The sequence below is a fragment of the Tachypleus tridentatus genome, chromosome 1 (assembly GCF_004210375.1).
Source record: "Tachypleus tridentatus isolate NWPU-2018 chromosome 1, ASM421037v1, whole genome shotgun sequence".
NCBI lineage: Eukaryota > Metazoa > Arthropoda > Merostomata > Xiphosura > Limulidae > Tachypleus > Tachypleus tridentatus.
The window spans coordinates 41,557,937-41,579,248 of NC_134825.1; the positions used below are offsets into that span (position 1 = coordinate 41,557,937).

At 29.9% G+C, this 21,312-nt stretch overlaps 1 long non-coding RNA gene across 3 annotated transcripts; it reads right to left on the reverse strand.

Moving 5' to 3' along the window:
* Nucleotides 1-5,683: 5,683 nt before the first annotated feature.
* Nucleotides 5,684-19,569, reverse strand: LOC143246876 (uncharacterized). 3 transcript variants are annotated; one of them, XR_013026221.1, is made up of 5 exons: nt 19,260-19,569; nt 16,927-17,002; nt 15,855-15,988; nt 13,448-13,566; nt 5,684-7,870 (listed from the first exon to the last, which is right to left on the reverse strand). It is a non-coding gene; the product is annotated as an uncharacterized LOC143246876 (long non-coding RNA). The 3 variants fall into 3 exon arrangements; XR_013026220.1 differs by lacking the exons at nt 5,684-7,870; nt 13,448-13,566 and having other exon boundaries at nt 15,421-15,988; nt 16,909-17,002; nt 19,260-19,560; XR_013026218.1 differs by lacking the exons at nt 5,684-7,870; nt 13,448-13,566 and having other exon boundaries at nt 15,421-15,988; nt 19,260-19,555.
* Nucleotides 19,570-21,312: the final 1,743 nt, after the last annotated feature.

The window sequence follows — 21,312 nt, forward strand, 5'->3', positions numbered from 1 at the left end:
TTATCATTATTCATACAACATGAAAATGGAGATTTAATATTATTAGAAATAGTAGCTCATTGATAGTTTAGTTATATATTAGCTTTTTTTTTTATTGTGATTACCATTAGGATAAAGTTTATGACAACTGCCCATATTATTACTTCAGTTCTAAATGGCACATTTTAAATTAATTCATTTTCAATCATTCTGTTAAAATGTTTGAAGTTACTTTTATCAGAATTATTTTTGTACCTCTAGTATAACAATAAATTATAAATTTAAATTAAGCATATAATTTTAAGAAAGTAGTACATGTATGTGTGATGTTTTACATCTTGGACATTCTGAACCTGTTACGATTGCTTTGTTAAAATACACTTTGAAACATTTAATATGGATGAAGCAGAAAACCTTGGTTAGCAAATATGTCAATTTCTATATCTCCATGGATCATTTATGTATTTTAATTTACAGTTGCTGAAGATCTGGAGAAGTAAGTTTCAGCATCTCCAACTCTTTTAACCTGTGTTAATAATAATTAATAATAATAAATGTATGGAAACTGATGTTGGAGATATTACAAACCTGAATGCAATAGTTCTGTCTCGTGATAATCAAAGTATTCTGGCTTTAGGTAGGTTGTTTAATTGGAAAGCACTCATGAAATATGCTTTAGAAATTATTCTTTGATTGTATATATATTGAAGTAACTCAATGGTTTCACTTCAGTTAGTTTTCCTGCAGATATCTCTCCTTTTTTACTAATATTTCCTGAATTTTCAGTATTAATCTTGTCCATCCCTTTTGAAAATTTTTGTGATAATTAATCCAAAATTGCATACAAAATAAAGTTATAAATGTCATAATATGGTTTCAAGCTTATTTGTCTGGATAGAATAACTCATAAAATTCCAAATTACTAACTGTAAGGTTTGATTTGGCTTCCTCCATCAAATTTGTACTGTTTAACTATATTTCCTGCATTCACTGATACAATTTGTCAGTATACAAAACAAAGCTACAATATGTTTACATTTGTAGAGTATCTACCTTTAACCTTGTATTAAAAAAAGATTTAAAAGTCACAGAATTTGAAGCAAATGCTTTATACACTAGATAATGATGGGGCATATTGAAATATAAATTTAATTTCATTGGTCAGTTTATGATTTACATTACAATAATGACCACATTTAAACATGTTATTTTACTGAATGGCTCTTTTTCAACATAAATTCCCAAAATATTTAAATATGCAAGATAAATATTTAGGTAAAAGTATCTAAAGCTAGTAAACTAATAGAGAAATAATTTATTTTTTATTTGAATTTATATTGGCTGTAATGCATATGGCAAGATATTTATACTTAATTTACATACATGTGTTAAAATGAGTGACTGCTTGTTTGCTCCATATTTGAGGGTCAGCACTTTTGTTGGTAATCTGAACTCAGACACTTCTAATCTCATATAATGAAAACTTTCTGGTAATTTAATATTATGAACCTATAATATTTTTACACTTAGGGTCTACTTGCTGTATACTTTTGGGTAAATAAAAATACGATTTTATAACTTTTTTCACACATTATTAAACAAAATTGATTTACAGTGTTTTTTTTGTTTTTTTTTTCTGTTAAAAGCAAAACTACAGAATGAGCTATACGTGCTCAACCAACTATGGATATCAAAATCTTATGTTTGCCACTGAGTTGTCAGAGGATGTCAAGACAGTGCTTTAGTGATATTTACTGGAGTAATTGCTATTTATCTGTTGGCTATTGTAGATTTTATAGAAATTAACACTGAATGACAGACAATAACATATGGTACAACTTTATTTTTCATATTTAAATATAAATTTTATATATTGGAAATACAGTCTTTACAAATAAAAGAATTAAGTCATTATTGTTTTAATATTTATTGTGCTTATAACCTTAAAACAACAATCAATTTTTGTTACAGAAAATAATCCTGCTTTTCACCTCCTTTCATTGGTTACATCCTCTTCAGGAAAATAGAAAGATGGAAAACTTGGTAAAATTGTAAGTTACTATATTTTAAAATCTCTGAAGTTCTTTCTCTAAAGTAATAAATGTAATTTGAATGTACAATATTGTTGTAGGTTCATGGCTTATATATATATTTGGGTTATAGAAATATATGTGAAACACTTAGCAACATGCTCTACTTTATCGTGATTTCAAAGAACAAATTTAAATGAATTATCTTAACAACTGAATAGTGTGTTGTTAGGCATTTTTATCATTCATATTAAAGTGCTATTACAGCTAAAATATTCATCTATGATAGAATACATTATAATTAATGATTATCTTGATCCAAATTGCAGTTCATTAACATTGACAAGGTTCTAACATTCCTTGAAATTATACACAAAACTTTTCTGTCAAACTATTTAAGAAATGTTATCTAAAACATAATCAGATTACACAGAAGAAGATGAAATTTCCTTCTGTTGAGATTAAGCCTTTTTTAACCATAAAGAAGCCCTATGAATTTGTAAAGGAATCTGGAAAAGATATTTTGGTTTACTTGGTAGAAGACAACTGGTTCATATTTAATTATTTTATAATTCATTTGCATAACAAGTTGTATGCAAAGCATTATATTGCTACTTTATGTTGTAACTTTAATTATATGTTGTTAACGAATTGCAAATAATTGTGAGGATATAACAGTGAAATGACATGATTCATGTAATTAGAGTTCATGAACGATATTTTTCAGTGTTTATTAGTTTTAGAGTAGAAATATACAATGGTTTTAATGTACTCTGTCTACTGCAAGAAATGAAACCCCAGATTTTGCCATTACAAGTCAGTAAACATATCACTAACCCTTGGTGTAGTGTTCAGTATAGAAGTGGGGGAACATGTTTGAAAAGTGTTGGTATTGTTTGTATTTATCACATTGCTAATACAATAAAACACATTTCAGGAATATTAGCTGAAAGTTGTAAAGACATCACAGTCGTCTGGTTTCTAGTTTTCAATCAGAAACTGAAGTTTAATGAAATTGAGATTTATCACATGGTTGATTAACAGCTTAGAATTTGTTTCCATTATTATGAGGTTCATGATGCTGAAGCCTTTCACATTTGGAAGAACTCCATGTGATGGTTTTTGAACACCAGATTAAAGGGTTCAGATCTGATGTAATATGGTGCTCAAAGTTGTCTAGAAAGTCTATATACAGCAATTAATTTTGTAAATGACAATCTGAAACACTTTCCAAGGGGTTCTATTTCCTTTTCTTCAAAGCCTGGATTTATCTCTGCTAACCACTCATTGAATTCTAAGGTACTTAGCTCAGAAATTATGTTTGGAATGGAATTAGAAGTGCCCAAGTTTGATCCAGTTGGTTCATGAAAAGAATCTGTGAAACACTGTTGTCTCATATTGTTCATGATACTGGTAACAGTTAACTATGATTGACTGAAACAGCTTTGTTGATATCTGTCAGCATTATTGATACAAAATTAATTTCATTAATGGTATTCCAAGACATTTTACTTTCCATTATTGCTAAAAGTAGTACACTACAGCAAATTAACTTGTCTACACAGGTTTGGAAAGAGATAGTTGTAATATTACATTGGTCAAACTGTGATGGATTTTTATCAATGTCACTACTCAGGACTTAATAACTTTTTGTGAACTGAAAATATGTAGGATTGAAGAAGCCTTGAACAATACGGTGGCCAATATTTTCCCTGAAAAGTTGGAATAGGGCAACTTGCCAAGGCTGAAGATACACATCAGTTTACTTTTCAGTAATATTTTAAATTGTTAAAGTAAGAACAAGCTTATCTGTTTAATATAATGGATATGAAAACAAAACACAGGATGATAACAATAGCATTCAACTTAGGTATATCTTATTCCTTCCTTATCACAAAATGTTGTTCTTTTTTCTGTTAATTTCCTTTGACACATTTGCATTCAAGTTGAATGAGGCCTAAAAATTCCTCTGTCACTTATGTACACAAAGATATCTCAGGATATATTTGTTTGGAAAGAAACTTCAGCCATAAAGAGTTACCTTGTATAAGACTAGTTGAGCACCATATGTTCATGAAAGGTATATTAAATAAATAGTTGGTCCCTGTTTATAGGCACTGCAACAGCACCATATGAAGGATGACAGTACAGTTTGTTCTGGAAACAATTAATAAAATACCCTTCCAAGAATGGGAGAAGAACCAGTTTATCACAGACTTAGTGAGAGTTACAGTAAGTTTATGACAGATGCAAAATTAGAGGTCAGCTATTTGTATATTTGCAACAGTAACATTTGTTTTACAACACACAGGAAGTAAGGCCAAGACATCTTTTACCAACTAAAACTACTTCCACATGTAGAACTGATGCAATAACAACACTTGCCTTATGAAACATACAAACAAATGATGAAAACCACTCATACATTGTCAGTAAATATAATTTTAGGAAATGATATCAGCAGAACATGAGAGAAGATTTTGTTATTTTGAATTCACTGTTATGATTGGGGAATGTAGCAGATTCAACATCCAATGCATATTAAGGTTAGATGTTTCTCAGCTGTAATAAGAACTTTAGTATCGTACCAAAACTAAGTTTTTTTTCAAATAAACAGTGGAGTTTATGTATTACCACTGCTCAGAAATTGCCAAGATCACACTATTGTGTATAAAAGCAATAAAAGATTCAAAGCTCAAACATTTTCTGTTTTACATGTTAAACAATATTTGATAGTATTTTCAGATCTAGTGGCACAGCGATAAGTCAAAGGACAAAACCAGACTTCAATATTTGTGGTGAGTACACAAATAGTGTAAGTTCCTGCTTATCTTAAAAAAAGAAGCTATTTCTTTTTATTTCAAATAATTGACATGATTTTTATTTAAAAAAATGAGTACTATCTGCACTAGCTGTCCCCAATTTAGTGCTAAAAGCCCAGAGGGAAGGCAACTTTGTTATCACCCACCACTAACAATATCACATAGAAAATTTTAAAATCATACACATTGTAAATAATGTTTAAGGAAATAAAATAATAAATAAACTAAGAAAATTACTAACACATCTTAATTTTATATTAATTCTTATGATAAATTCCTTAACCATAATTATGTCAAATAGTATTTTAAATCTGATATCTTTATTTTAACATTATTACTTGAGTGAGACCACACTGGCTGAAGAAACTTTTTACTGTCTTTTTAATTAAGATTTTCTTCCTAACTTTATTATATTTTGCATTTCAAGTTGTGGTTAGTGAATCCATTCAGTTAGAACACCAAAAATAAACATTACCCAAACAAGGATCAAACAAAGATTTGTAAGGTGCAAGGAGTGCATTTTTACAAATTTTGATGATTAATAATTATCACAACAAATGTGTAGTTCAACCTGTGATTGTCTCTATATGATGCTAAGATGTAAAATGGAAATACCACATTATGTTTTAAGAAAAAGTCCAAACTAAATGGATAGGTTAAATAACAACAATATTAATTTCATAACTAAATAAGGAATATAATGAAAAGTGAATGGCATACAAATTTTATTACATGTGGTTTGATTTTTTAAATTTATCAATAAGATTTTTTTATGGTAATGATATCCTGCAAAGCTGACATTAATATTCCTGTTGAAGGCAAGAAATACTTAAGAATGAAGACACAACAAAATCAGGATAAATTCAAGGATTTGTTACATGTCTTAAAATTACAAAATTCTTTACAATAGTTTAAGAATTTTCAATCATGCCAATGAAAAATGGAAAAGTTCTGTCTGTATGCAATGGTACCTTGAGATTCTACAACAAAAACATTGTTGTGAAGGAAAACAGCTGTACCCAAAGAAAATCCTGAGGGCTTAAAAGAAGAAGCTCCAATATTGCTTTCTGTTATCATACATTAGGCATAGTTGTTCGTCTTAGATGGTGGGAAATCAATGGAAACGGTATTCCTAGAATGGTTCTTCAGCTTATGAATCTGAAAGTTTTCAGCAAAAACATTTGTCCTGTAACCATAGCATGGATGAAGAATGGAAGGAATCTGTGAAATTTGTTGACAGTTTTTCTATCTGGGTTCTTCAAGCTTTGTTGGGTGAGCAGATCAAAGATATCCCTTTGTGTAGCTTTGTTCTTATTGATTGACAAACAAGATGAGTGAGTTAAGTGTGTTTTACTGAATATGTGTATTGGTGTTATGTATTTATCTATTTAAGAGAACAAACTATTAAAATTTTGAATTGGAGAACTGTAAACTGTGTTTTAACGTGTTTGTCAAGTTGAAATAAATTAATAACAATATACGATAGAATAATGTTAACAACACAAAACTGGTTTTGTTCATTAACAGTGCTATTTCATGACATGAGTGGGAGCATAATGCAATCTAAATCACACTAAAATATTTACAAGGCATAAGTTTAAAAACAAAACAGTAACATGAATTCCTCTAGAGCCCAGGTTATTACTAAACCAGTGTCAACCTTTACTTTCAGCAGTAAGAAAAATAAACAATTCGTCCTTGCTCATTGACAATGTAACAAAAGTTTGAAGTAAATGGCATCACATTTTTTCATTGATCTAACGTTAATGGGTTTAATGTCAACCTAAAAGCAACAAGTATTTTGTTTCAAAACTAAGCTCCCTTTGCAGAGATGCCAACCATTATGATTTTGGTGTATTCATTACAACTATACACTCATACAGACAAATATTACGACTTGTTGAAACTCCCAAATTATTATATATGATATAAGCCTATACAATAAAGTGATAAATTATTTCCCCAGGGCTTGAAAGGGGTGAAAAGAAAATTTCTAGTTAGATACAAATAAATTTTGATAATAAATAAAAGACAGTCCAAATGGCTACTTGCAATAATCATGTTTGTGCTTGAAATAATAAAAAATATTTGTATCTCTGTCTACCAATAGTTTGAGTGCGGTGCTTCTCCATATTGGGTACGTGGGGGAATCCATAGTTACGCCATCAGTGCTTGTTAGCCAATTAGTGCTCGCATAGATGGGTATTTCTCGTTTTCTAAGCAGCATAGAAACACCAATGTGATCATTCACAAGATGGAAAAAAAAAAGAGGCCTCTTTCACCAGGTTGTCTTGTTTCTGGCAAATCTAAAAGGACTAAAACTGTGAAAGGGCTCTGTCTACAATCACTCAGTCATTTGAAATAGTTGGCATCTCTGCCTTTGTATTAAATGTATTTGGACTGTCTCTACATATTTTTAGCTAAATCACTTAAACTTTCTATAAGTGCGAGACATTTGATAAACAACAGGATATAAGGTAACAATTCAAATCACAAGATGCATTGCAACAACAACAAAAAAAACTTGTCTAATACATTAAAATAATGTTTCTAGGTCAAGAAACATAGCAAGCAATATTATAAATTGTGGTTTGTTATGCTAGAAAATAAAATCAACAGCACAAATAGAGTAAGATAGATAAGAAAATAAAAATAAAATTTGGTTATTTTAATAACATCTTTAGAGTTAATGCATGAATTGATACAAGTGGTTATAAGGGTAGGTTTAATTGTTACTACTGTGGTGCTAGAAATATAAAATAAATGATGACAGCACAAACAGGAATGGACAATTTTGATGTAACTAGAATAACTTGCACATAGATGATGTTGATGACAGAAATTTCTCTAAAATGCAGGTTTACAGGTTGTTGATAAAGAACAAAAGGAGGAGTGGTTTTATACGTGAAATTTAATTTGCATCCTGTTGAAATTGATGATATCAAAAAGTAATAGCAAGGAGATTGAATCCATCTGGGTTATTTGCAGATACTGATTAGATGAGATTCTTCTTTAAATATTCCTTAAAGAAAAGGGTAGCTGCAAATAAAACCAGATTGAGTCATAAAGAGCAAGAGAAAATTAAAGAAAAGCATAATAAATTTAAGATATTTAAATTGTTATGGTATAAAAAAATAAGGAAACTTAGGGCATCAAAATGAATGTTTTGAAAAAGTTTAGGTAAAAATTAAATATTAATGCTAAGGATCTAGTTACAATAAGGGGTAAAGAAAAAAGGTTAAAATGTGGGTGAGACCCTAGTGGGATGATAAAGGAAAGTTAGGATCTGCTGATTGCATTACTAAATTTTGAATAGTTTATTTTCACTAAGGAATAATTAAGCAGTATTCCACACCTGAAATAGTAGATAGACGGCAGTAGGGTTTTAAGTATGATAAATGCAATTTTTTGTGTTATCATAATTCCAATTGAGTATAATTTGGATAGGAATAACCTTAATAGTGTCATGAAAGATAAGGATCTTGGTGTAACTAGCTGATCAATCTCTAAAACCATTCAAGCACTGTGCTATTGCTAGGGATAGGGCAAATAGAACTTTAGGTTGTATCTAAAGAAATGTTGAATACTGATCTGAAATTTATAACTTCATTGTTTTGGTCACTAATTATACCACATTTGGAGTTTTGTGTACTTCTGGAAATACACCAACTTGTTCTGATGGCTTCAAAGAATGATTCCTGTAATGGAGGGCTGTCACACAAGGAGAGATTTATTTCCTTAAAAATATTTTGTCTTAGAAAAAGTTAAAGGGGGTCTAATTGAAGTGTTTCAGATTTTAAAAAGAATTGACAATGTTCATGGATCAACATTTTTCACACTTAACAAAATAATTATAGAACTTGGGAGGGGGGACAAGTAGAGATTTAGGGAAGATAGAAGCAGTGTTTCAATCAAGATAATTTATATTTCAAATAGAATCGTTGGCTTATTGAATGGGTTGCCTTCAGATGTTGCAGAGGAAGTAAATTTGATTGAGTTTTTAAACTAAAGCTTGATAGATATGTGAATGAAAAGTGCTAGTTTTAAATTTGTTAATTTACTTATTTAATAGTTTAAGTTTGGCTTAGATAATGAGAAAGCTGAAATGGACCAACACATCCCTCATTGTACTGAAACACATTACATTATTTTAAAACCTTGTTTCAGTGTTTGTGGCAAGTACAGTGCAGATAGCCCATTGTGTAGCTATATGCTTAACTATAAACACACAAAAACTTCTTTAAATATCTGAATGAGTGTTCATTAGTACTTAATAATGATAAATAAAGAAGTATTTATTGCTAAAATAATGTTGACATAACTCTATTGATAGACAGGAATGACATATTACACACTATATTATTAGCCTCCTCAAACATAAATTGTTGGTATACATTTTAACTGAAGTTTTAAACAGGTAGAAGTAACTTATGACTACCGTGGAACAAACACTGTGTGTTTATTCTACGAAGACAATGGCCAAATTGTTAGTGTAGAAGCTAGTTTTGTATTACAATAATTATTCATCACTATTTAACATCTTTAAATAAAGTAATTGTTGTGTTGTGTTTTTCTTAACTTATTTTCAATGTCCTAGATGAATAGATCATACTCAAATTTGAATTCTATAATGATTTCATATTATAATGGTGTGGGTTATGTTATATCAAAAGATAATATATTCAAAATAATTATAGAAATAATTGGTATAAAAAAGAAAAGTATGACTGGGTTGTTCCCAGACTATTATAATAAAAATTAAATGACCCAATGTATAGTCCTGAACTGAAAGTTTCCACTATTATCATCTGTCACTATACAAAGTCACAGAAGTATCAGGAAATGTACCATACGAAGTAGCGAGTGCAGTTTCAGCTTCCACGACATAAACTGTACATTTCATACAAGTAAAAAAAATAGTAGTATTGTCTACTGAACACTTCTCAATTAGACATGTTGAAGAATAATTTTATATTTCACTAGAAACTGTACGAAAACTGAGGTATGTGAAAAAGTAAGTGTTGATAATATAAAATAACTTATTAAACATAAGTAACTCAGGATGTGGTTATTTCAATGATCTAGATGCAAGTACAAGTTTTATCTCCAAAACAATACAAAGTGGCCTTACTGAATGTTTATCTACTAAAAAATACAACTAATGTGGGATATGCAGAGATAGATGGCAATCGAGGAATGACTATTAACTTTTTGAATGTCAAACTGTTGTCTCTCCATTGGTTATTCTGGATGTGAATAGTAAAGTGGCAGTTGGCTATTCAAATTGTCAACTAATGTTGTTCATTTGTTTGGAAGATTGGTAGCTGGTTGGTTTCTAGTTTTAGACCTAAAGGACAAACTCAACTTGTTTTCAGAACTTCATAAGCATTAATAAAAGGAAGACAGCACAGTGGAAGTACAGAAAAATATACTGGAAAGCCATTATAATTGCATAATATATTATTACTAATCTCATTATATTTTCTAACACAACTGTAATTGTTTCTCAATCATTTTCTCAGAAATAAACCGTAAACCATCCAAACATTATACTGTAGAATATTACACAGATCTATTGAGAGGCATATTATTTTTCAGTTTGTATTGTTACTCTCAGAAATAAACATGTTTTGAGACAGTATGAAACCTATTGGTTTATCTTCACTTAGGGCCAACATGGCCATGTGGTTTGACACTCAACTCATGATTTAAGGAATGAGGGTTCAAATCCCCATTACATGAAATATGTGCACAATTTTATGTGTGAGCATTATAATGTGACAGTAAATCTCACTATTTATCAATAAAAGAGTAGCCCAAGAATTAGTGGAGTGTGGTGATAACTAGCTGCCTTTTATCTAGTATATACTGTTAAATTATAAACAACTAGCACAGATGTGTAGCTTTGTTTGAAATTAGAAAACAACAAAAACATCTCAGTTCTGTTGTCTAAAATAAACTAAAACTATTTATCAATAAACAAATACATAAAACAACACTTAAAGCTTTTTTTTTTTAAACTGGCTTATATTTACTGTATCCAGAACACCAGAAGGTAACCCATAGCCAAGACCAACCATCCTCTATGAAAAATAAAATTGGACTTAACTGAAGATGACTCCTACCCTGCCAAAATTTATAATTTTGTCCCCTAGTTCTTGTACTTTAACTGTTAAATATGAAAAAAAAATGCATCAAAACTATTAATTCCTATTACAATCTTGAACACTGCCATCAGATTTAATCCAAATGTTTCTCTTTTTTCAAGTGAAAACAATAGGATAGTTTTTATCCCTTCTTATAAGACAACCATCCCAGATACCACACTTATAACCCTCTTCTGAATCCCTTCCAACAATTCAAGGTCTTTCTTGAAGTAATGAGGCCAAGACTGAACAAAATATTCCAAATGCAGCCTAACCATAACCTATACAAAGAAATTGTAACTTCTTTAGACTTGTGTTCAATATTTCTGAAGACATAACCTGAAAATCTCTTTCCTCTATACCACTAGCAACAGCACACTGCTTTAGTTTTAGGGACCAATCAACTATTTCACTAAGAACACTTCTTTTATGACATTGTTAAAGTGATTATCATCCAACTTGTACATATAGATTAAATTCTGGTAAACCATATGCATTATCTTACATTTGTTATAATTTAAGCCAATTTGCCATTTAGTTCTAGAACTCTCTACATGATAAATCCATTTGTAAAGCAGTAGCATTCTCTTCACAGTTAGCAATACATTTTAGTATATCTATAATATTAAAAGTAATTTATTGTGTTCCTTCATTTGTATCTTGTTGTAAATAAAAGAAGCAAAGATCCCAAGACTGAGCCCTGAGATACTCCACTTCTAATATCTAACCTCTTTTCTTCTCAATTAACTTATTATTCACAGTCAAAGAATTTTTCCAGCATTTTATGTGTCACCTTGTCAAATGATTTTCAAGAATCCAGATATAACAAATCTGTACTTCTACCCTCATCTACATAAGCAATGACCTTTTCAAAGAATGTTAAAAGATTCCTAGGGCAATATTTCCCCCTAGAGTTGACTTTTCAATAAAATTTTAAACTTTGTTAAATTACTTCAGAAAGCATCTTCTTTCAGACTTTCAAAACTTTTCCACAATTTAAGTGAGATTAATAAGCCTATAAATACTGGTATAACTGCTATCACTTCCCTTGAAGATATGAATGATATTAGGTAATTTGAATTCATTAATCCTTGTTGACTAGTCAAGAACTTACAAAAACAATAGTACCAAATGGCTCAGACATCCAATTCTTCAAAACCCTGAGGGAAATATTATCTTGCCCATGAGCCTTAACTTCTTAATTTTAACAAGCTCAGAATTTATGCAATTATCTTCTTCAACTTCAGTTTTATCTATCAATTGTTCAGATGAAGAACACTGATTAAGTGTTTATTCTGAAACACTAAAAAAAAACAAAAAAAAACATAATAACCTAGCCAATTCATGATTATCAGATCCAAGTCTTCTTTTGTCATTCTCAAGAGACCTATCTCCATCCTAATATGTTTTACTCCTAATGTACTTTTAAATTACTTATTAATAATTCATTTTCAGTTGATTTTTTCACATATATTTTTGGATGTCCTTATTTCCTGTTTGACTAACTTTCTTGTTGATTTTCTACACTACTAACAACTTTAAATTTCTTATGCTTTTCTTTAATTCTATCTCATATCCTTTCTAAGGCAACCTGTGTTTTTACCTGTGGTTACTCTTTTCTTTCTTTAAGAATTATATATTTGCGTCTCAGGAAAAAAGTTTATAAATTCCCCCCCCCATTTTCTCAGCTGCAAATAATTCTTGTAGAACAGATAATTCTTGTTGTTCAAAATGTGTTTTGAAATTTTAACTTAAATACTATTATTTCTTATTTTCATATTCAGTAAAATGCTGAACCTAATACAGCAATGATAACTGGTAACTATGTGTTCCCCAATTTTCACCCTCTGAACCATTTCTATATGAAAAGTTAATAATAAATCTAAAATAGTATTCAGTGATGTCGAGAAAACCCACTTGTAGAGAAAAATATATGTAAAAAATGGCTCGTTTGAGTTGAGAAAATATTTTACATAGAGGAGGGAACAACATTTCAACCTTCTTTGGTCATCGTTAGGTTCACAAAGAAAGGAAGGTAACTGACCAGAAGCTGACCACATGTTTGAAAGGGGTTGTGTAACCGAGTGTTGAATGTACAGGGCAATGTTAGATGTTTGAATATATTATATAATATAAATATAAAATATATTCAAACATCTAACACCACCCTTTTTTGAAATCAGGTTTCTTGTACTGTAAATCTACAGATATAAAGAAATATAACAATTGCAAAAGATGTAATGCATATCAACTGAAAGTTGCACTAAGCCATAATAATGAATGCATCAGTTCTCTTTCTATTGTAAATATAAAATATGAAGAGCTTTAAATACAAAGCACTATTGCAAAACACCTATGATCTCTATAATTAGAGTCATGTCATACAATGATTTTAATGCATCTTATTGGTAAGGTGGTGTTGTGGATATTGTTATTCATCCGTGATGTAAACTTATTCATCTAAACTCACCTCCTTTCCAATGGTAAGAGACAGTCAAAAGTTGGAGCTAAGTGACACTGATTTTATCTCTAGTTTGTCACTTCAAAATAAGGGATGGCTAGTCCAAATAGTTCTCAAGTAGATTTTCACTAGATTAAAAAATAACCAACATGTACACAAAAATGTATAGTCTAGTATTTAAGAAACATCTAACTTTTGTTTGCTTAAAAAGTAAATGATACTTTTATATGCAAAAACGGCTTGTTTGGATTGAGAAAATATTTTACATAGAAGAGCGAACAACGTTTCGACCTTCTTCGGTCATCGTCAGGTTCACAAAGGTTGTTTGCTTTTCAATGCAAAATATTATCTCAACCCAAACGAGCTGTTTTTGCATATAAATTTCTCAACAAGTGGGTTTCTCGACATCACTGAGTAAATGATACTCTTGATGTGAATTGAAAAAACATTTTCAACAATTGTAATTTACATACATATGCTATTTTAATAATATGATTAAGCTGATATTGGGTATAGTTAAACATGATGTAGTCTGATACAATGTATAAAAACATAAATGTTTGTGCTTCATAAAGAAAGTTTGTAAACTACTAAATTTGAGAATTTTAATTTTACTGATGTTTAAAGTTTCCAAGTTCAGACTCAAAAGATTATCTACCATTGCACGAGCAAGATAAAAAGCATCAAATGGAATACGAAATGCCTAAAACTAAAGATAATTAATTATAGAGGTAAATGTAAGAGACAAATCCAGAAAAATTGCATAAACAATTATCCTATTTACTGTAAAGAAATTAATAAACATTATAAACAAATTTATACATACAAAAATCTGATATTAGCAAAGATGCAACTTTCTACTCTACCCAAGGTACCAAAGTGATAGCATATACATGTATGAACATTTTATTTCTTATTTACATTAAACACCTTCTAATGCATTACAAATTTTATCCTGTTACTACTGTTCAAAAGAACCAACCAATGAAGACTGCAATAAGATACTTTCATTTCTACTTCAGTATTGAAGAAATTAGTAGGAAAAACATCAAACAGAAATAAACATGTTCTTTATAACATTTATTATATTTACATAACTTGTACTGTTGTTAGTTAGGTCCGTTAAATGATTATTATTTTTACTTTATTTATTGTTACTATAAATTTACACAAATAATGGAATGAATTTCCTCAAAACAATGAAACTGACTTCTTACTACCAGTAGTGGGCTCATGCCTGATAATGGGTTTAATAATGTCCATATTGTAACCCACACATGAAACAAAGAATAAAGTAAAAACTACTTTGGGTGTCTCAGTTTATTTATACACCAGTTTGAACCACTGGTCTCAAGTTTCATAGCTGTAAAAACTTTGATAACAACTGTTATAACAGACAAAACCTACTTCTACCACTCAGGGGAAACCCTTGCATCTTAACCAGTCTTAATAATCTAAAAATATAGTTACAATATTATTTTCTAGTGCAACTATTTGCAAAGTCACCTGCTAAATATGTACTAGTCATCCCTAATTAAACAACAAAAGACACCTAGTCATCACCACCCACCACCAAGTCTTGGGTTACTCTCTTACCAACAAATAATGAGACTGATCATCACAATACAAGTCCCCTACAGCTGATAGGGAGAGCAAAGTTAAAAGATCTTATGAGATAGGATCTGTAGTTTCGTTTAGTTCTATTTCATAACTTTTGTAATGGTGGATGTTAGGAGTTTTAACATGTAGAAATGTTTGGGTGGTTTAATTTCAAATTCAAGAAAATTAAGAGTAACTGCCTTCCCACAACTGCCCTATGAAAACAAGTGTTCATTTTTGAAAACATATTTACACTTTATTTGCACCATATTAAACCCTATTGTTAATATCCATTAAACACTAATGTTATTCCAATACAATGTTAGTGTTTTAAGTTTAAAACTTATAATATATTAAAAATCATGCATCAGATAATTTTCACATTCACATGTTTAAGATATTTATTACATTAACACCACAGGTGTAGGCTGATTACAATTTTGGTAGGTATATTGATTTATTACAAGACCAAGAAATAAATTTTGTTTAAATTTCATGCACATGTAAAATTACATCCACAAATACTTGATTAAAACTTATATATATATAAATTAGTTTTTAGATGACAAATCTACACAATAAACAAAAGTATATTATACAAAATTGAAACTTTACTTGCGTCAAGTAGAAATATTAACACTAACTAAAAGACTTCTCTAAATTAGTAATTTGGTGTTTAGATCTTGATAAAATATGCAAAAATTCTTTCAAGTTAGAACTGTTTAATTAAGTGTACACATTTAAAACTAACCAATGTTGTACTATCCGAAAATATTTTGAATAAATGGTTGAATGTTATAAATCAAACACATAATACCTCACTGTTGATAGCATCATTGCAACACAAATGTTATTTGTTTTCATAAAAACCTTTGTTATCACCAACATCATATCTTGTTAAAATTTCCTGCAGACTGTGTATAAATACCAGAAGATGGGGTACCTCCTCATCTGCAAAATACAAATGTCTTTGTGAGATTGCATCATCATAAATGTTCTAAAAGACAAAGCAAATGGAAATGTAATGTAATAACAAACATCATAAAATATAACCAAAGTCCATTTTCCTTATTGTCTATCTAACTTTCAATATAAAACCTCTATCAATAATTCAGCCATCCAAGATTTTTCAAAAGTAAAATTTGCTGACATCATTCCCTTGTTTCACATTAATGTGCAAGATATAAAGACATTTTTAAAACATCTATGAAAGAGTAAAACAGATTCACTAATTGATTGATTGACACTATATGCCACTTTGAACATAATTTTGGTTATATTGTGGTTAACAGAGGCTGTAATTTAGTGGTAACATAAAAACGTTGCAACAATAAATGATAAAAAAAACACAGCAATCTTTGGATTTTCAAAAAAAAAAAAAATTTAGTATATTCTTTCACTCCTTTTCTGTGCTATAATTTTCCAAAATATGAAAAGACATATCTAAAGGAATTCATGAATCATAGGAAGTAACATCTGGAAAGTTGCAAAAAACATAAATAAAAACACTTATAAAAACAAGAATTTGTTGCACATCCTATCAATATCAAGACTGACCTGGAACTGTCAATGCATAAAAGATGATACATGAATCATTTTGGATATTGAAAATCAAAACTTGTTGTGTATCATTCATTAAATATATCCTGCCAACAATATAAATAGATACATTCTGTATTATTTGTGAGCTAGTGCTGATAATATACTCAGGGTAGAAAGGTTGGATAAGGACGAACCCTACAGTTTGCATAAATTTATTGTACTAGAACAATTTTTATACTGTTGTTATTTTTAAAAGACACATTGTAAATCACAGTTACCACAAAGTTGTGGAACAAGAGGTTTTATAGAAAATTTAAAAATAACAATACCTTTACAACTTTAATTACCATTTTTGATGACTATCTTTTCTCTTTCTTTTTCCAACTAATTTTTCCAGCTTTTCTTACAATGTCACATTAGAACCTGGTAATAAACAAATACAGATAAAATGATTTTACCACAAGTTACTACATTAGCAAATTAAATCTTCCATTTTAATAACCTTCATTTATTTATATTATGCAACTGGCATGTTTATCAAACAATTATTCAATGAATGGGTTTAACTGTTAACAAAATTGGTATATTAAATCTCAATAAGTTTATACTAAATGCCTTAATAACACTTTCTTAACATATAAAATTATATACAATTAGAAGATGTTTCACAGATAATATTCAATTCTACAAAAATGTTTTACATACATACATTTAAATTTTCTCTCAAATGCTCTTCAACCTTTTCATCAGACACTCATGTTTATCATTCACCTTTTTTATAGCCTCATCAAGACTGTTTCTCATGTAGAAAACTTACAAAGTACCTTAATTACTATTTTCTAGAATAAAATTTCAAGTTAAAATTCACATTAACTTTATATAATTGTTTTCAAACTGATAAATGTTCACACTTTTTCAAATATACTTTAGAAAATGAACTGTATTTCAAAATATTGTTTACTCATGAAACTTATTAGAAGCCTATACAACTTCAAATTGCGGGTTTTTATGTAATGTATTATAGACTGTTTTATTAGTGCTTGAATTGATTGGAAAATTCTAGTTTTCAAGATATTTCTTTTGTGCTGTTCATTAATTGATTGAAATACCTTGCAAAACTTCCTTGATCAAAACAAGAGAATCTTCCTGGTTTCAGTGATGTTTGCCACTGTGCTCTTCTAGAGTGGTACTCTCTCAATAACATGTGATTTAAATTGTCCACCAATCCATTTTCTATTTAGTTGCTCTACATGCTTATCAAAAGCCCCCTCATTTATCGGAAAAGAGGAAAGAGCTGGTTTCCTTCCAACTTGTCAAACTCTAAAGTTTTAAGTTTGAAAGCTGAGGAGGACTCTGGGGATGTTTTTCATACTTTCCCCTACCTTGCAGTCCCCATTATTTGATTTAATTTACAAAAAGAGAAACTCTAGAAGCAAATAAAGATAAGCCTGTTTACTCTATTAAGATAGGATAAATTCATTTCAAATGAAGATAATATCCAGAAGCAAGATGTACATTTTTTTCAGGAATATATTGAAATGATAATAACATAACAGTCTTAAAAAACAAACAAACAGTAACAACCTTAACTTCTTCTCTACAGTCATAAGAAAACTCATCTTTCAATCACTTCATTTTCTTTCTGATTAATTTTTTTTAAGAAAGAGTAAGAAAGTAAATTAAATTTTTATTATAGTAAGCCCTGATATTTTGTTACAGTTTTCCCACCAATGGCCTGACAGTACGAATTAAAAAGTCTTGGATATCTTTTCATATAAAATATTATACATTCAGTTACCAGATTATTAAATATATTTTTCTGTCCATTATTCAGAGTCATATGTACTGCTGGTAGAGTAATGATAACAAATTTAAAGATTGTGACCCATATATTAGTAAATCACTTAACAGTTTACCATGTACATAAAATAAATATCCCAGTGTTAGAAAATGTATAATAATCTACGTTTATTTCAAAATTTGTTACATCCAGCAGCACATACTTTTTTCCCAGGAAATAAACAGAAAGCAAGAAATTTTTAATGTTTAATTTGTATATATTTACAAGTTTTTCTCTTGAATAACAACAACAATCTTACATGAAAATGAGCATAACACATGTTTACATTTTAACACTTCACACGATCATTCTTTTCTGCTAAAGAACAATCATTTTTCTGATTAGTATTAAATCACATTCTAAATTTCAGATGTTTTGTTTATCTCAACTTATTGATTGTATTTCACACATAAACCTACTTACATCATCACAAAGTACAATAAAAGTATTATTCTTAAATCCGTTCAAAACGTAATTTTCTTCAATCTCTTATAATTACAAGTTTTCCACACAAAGGTCAAAGTTGTCTTTGTTGAAAACAAAAAAGCAAGGATATACTCTTTCAACTGATACATTGTACTTTATAATTGTAATGATTCATATAGTTGCAAACTCTTTAACCTAAAGATGACCTAAAAAGGTCACAACGTTGTTCTCTACTTCTATAGTTTTAATACCCATACCAACTGTATTGAGATAGAATTTTACAAACGATTTATACAGTCCACACTTAATTCAAAAAATAACTATAGCAATGATGCTGCATTAAACCGTGTTATAGAGAAAAGAGATTTAGCCTGAATCGTTTAGGGTTAGAATATAAAATGCTAATTTACTTACGTACATACTGCTTCGAGGTTTTTGGATTATTTTAACATCAAAGCATTTTTGCGATATAAGTTTAAAGTGCCTGATAACACTTTGTGATGTCCTAAAAGTTGGAAATAATAAAATCCGTTTTGTTATAGACATTTGTTTTATCAGATTTGAACCCTTTCTCGCATTACTTTTACATGTCTTGCGATCTCTTGTACTGTTTTGATTACGTCACACAGATAAATTGTTGTAGACACGTGAGCGAATATTGATTCAAAAATATGAAAAATTCTGGAAAACCGTTAATAAACTAAGTTACGAGTGAAACCTCCATCTCATTTATACTGAGATTCACAGTGAAAAACAAGTTTGCGAGATTAATATTGATAAATATAATTTTAATATTTTACACATTAGAACCTTACTATATTTTCAAATACCTGAATAATATTTCAATTATATTAGGTGAGAAAAAATTTAATTTTTCATGTATTGTGATGAAATTCGTTATTACCACCATTGGCCAAATTAATTGGCCAAAGTAAAGCCTAAATCTTGTTAGGTTTAGATTAATTTGTAAGTGCTGAGTTTTCTTGTGAAAATATAATTTCGAAATATAATTAAGTTAATATTAATGAGATTAATTTATTCATTGTAGAATACTAATAATTTTATATACATGTGTGTGTATATACATATGCATGTATGTTTAGAATATAACCTCTTGCGTTGAAATGACACGTTTCCCATTTTAACCAAAGTATGTATCAAATATAGTGAAAACCGATGATGGTGTTCTATTGTGTTTATGTATGTTTTCTTACATCAAAGCCACATGAGCTATTTGCGATGTACACTGAGGAAAATCCAACCCGTTACTTTAGCTTTGCAAATCCTAATATTTAACACTCTTCTACCGCGGAAGTGATGTTATAGCCTCGGAAAAGTTTAAAATTTAAAACATTAAAGTGTTTTTCTTATCAATCCTAATCAATAATATGGGCCATAATGTGTTTCCAATTTGTAGACAAATTATTTTAGGAAATAAATAAGATTCTATGAATTTTCGATATTGTTTAAACTAACGAAGGCCCGGCATGATCAGGTATTCGGGTTCGAATCTCCGTCGCACCAAACATACTCGCCCTCCCAGTCTTTGGGACGTTATAATGTAACGGTCAATCTCACTATTCGTTGGTAAAAGAGTAGCCCAAGAGTTGGCGGTGGGTAGCAATGACTAGTTGCCTTCCCTCTAGCCTTACACTGCTAAATTAGGGACGGCTAGCACAAATAGCCCTCGAGTAGCTTTGTGCGAAATTAAAATGCGCGCGCATGTGCTTATTTTCCAATATACGAGGACTGGTGGGTAAATTGCAACATTCTCGCGCAAGTGTTAATTTTGTAGTTGAGCGTGCAGGTGTTAATTCTGTGGAAGCTCGCATAGATGCTTGTTCTGTTAAATGTTAGCGAAGTTAATTAATTGATAAATGCCATATCAAGTATTGAATATCTTAGATGCGCGCACAGATTCTTATTTTGTTATTTTTTGCCAGAAATTATTAAATTGGTAGACATACTCGCAGGTGTTGTACTTCTTAGATGAGCGCGCAGGTGCTTATTTTTGGACATGCGTCCAGGAGTTTATTAAAATAAATGAGCACGATAAATACTAAGCTTGAAGACACGCGTGCAGATGTTTATTTTCGTAAATGGGCACAGTAATGTGTAAATTGGTACATGCAGGTTTAAAGAAATACTTATTTTAGCACATTTGCACACAGATAGATAAATTGGTAGATCAACGCACATGAACTTGCCTTCGTACACGCACGTGAAAGTGCATAAATTTCTAAATGACGGCACAGGTGCTTATTTTATATATTCCATTACCAGTATAGGCGTGCGTGTAGGTGCTTATTTCGTAAATTCTCGTGCAGATGCGGAAATTGGTATGTGAATACGGAGGTGCTTACTTTTGTTTCTGTGCTTTTAGATGCACAGATTTATTTCAACAGCCTTCATAGTTGTTTGTGTTTTTTTCGTAAGTGTTTTATAATAGAGGAAATATTTTACTCTT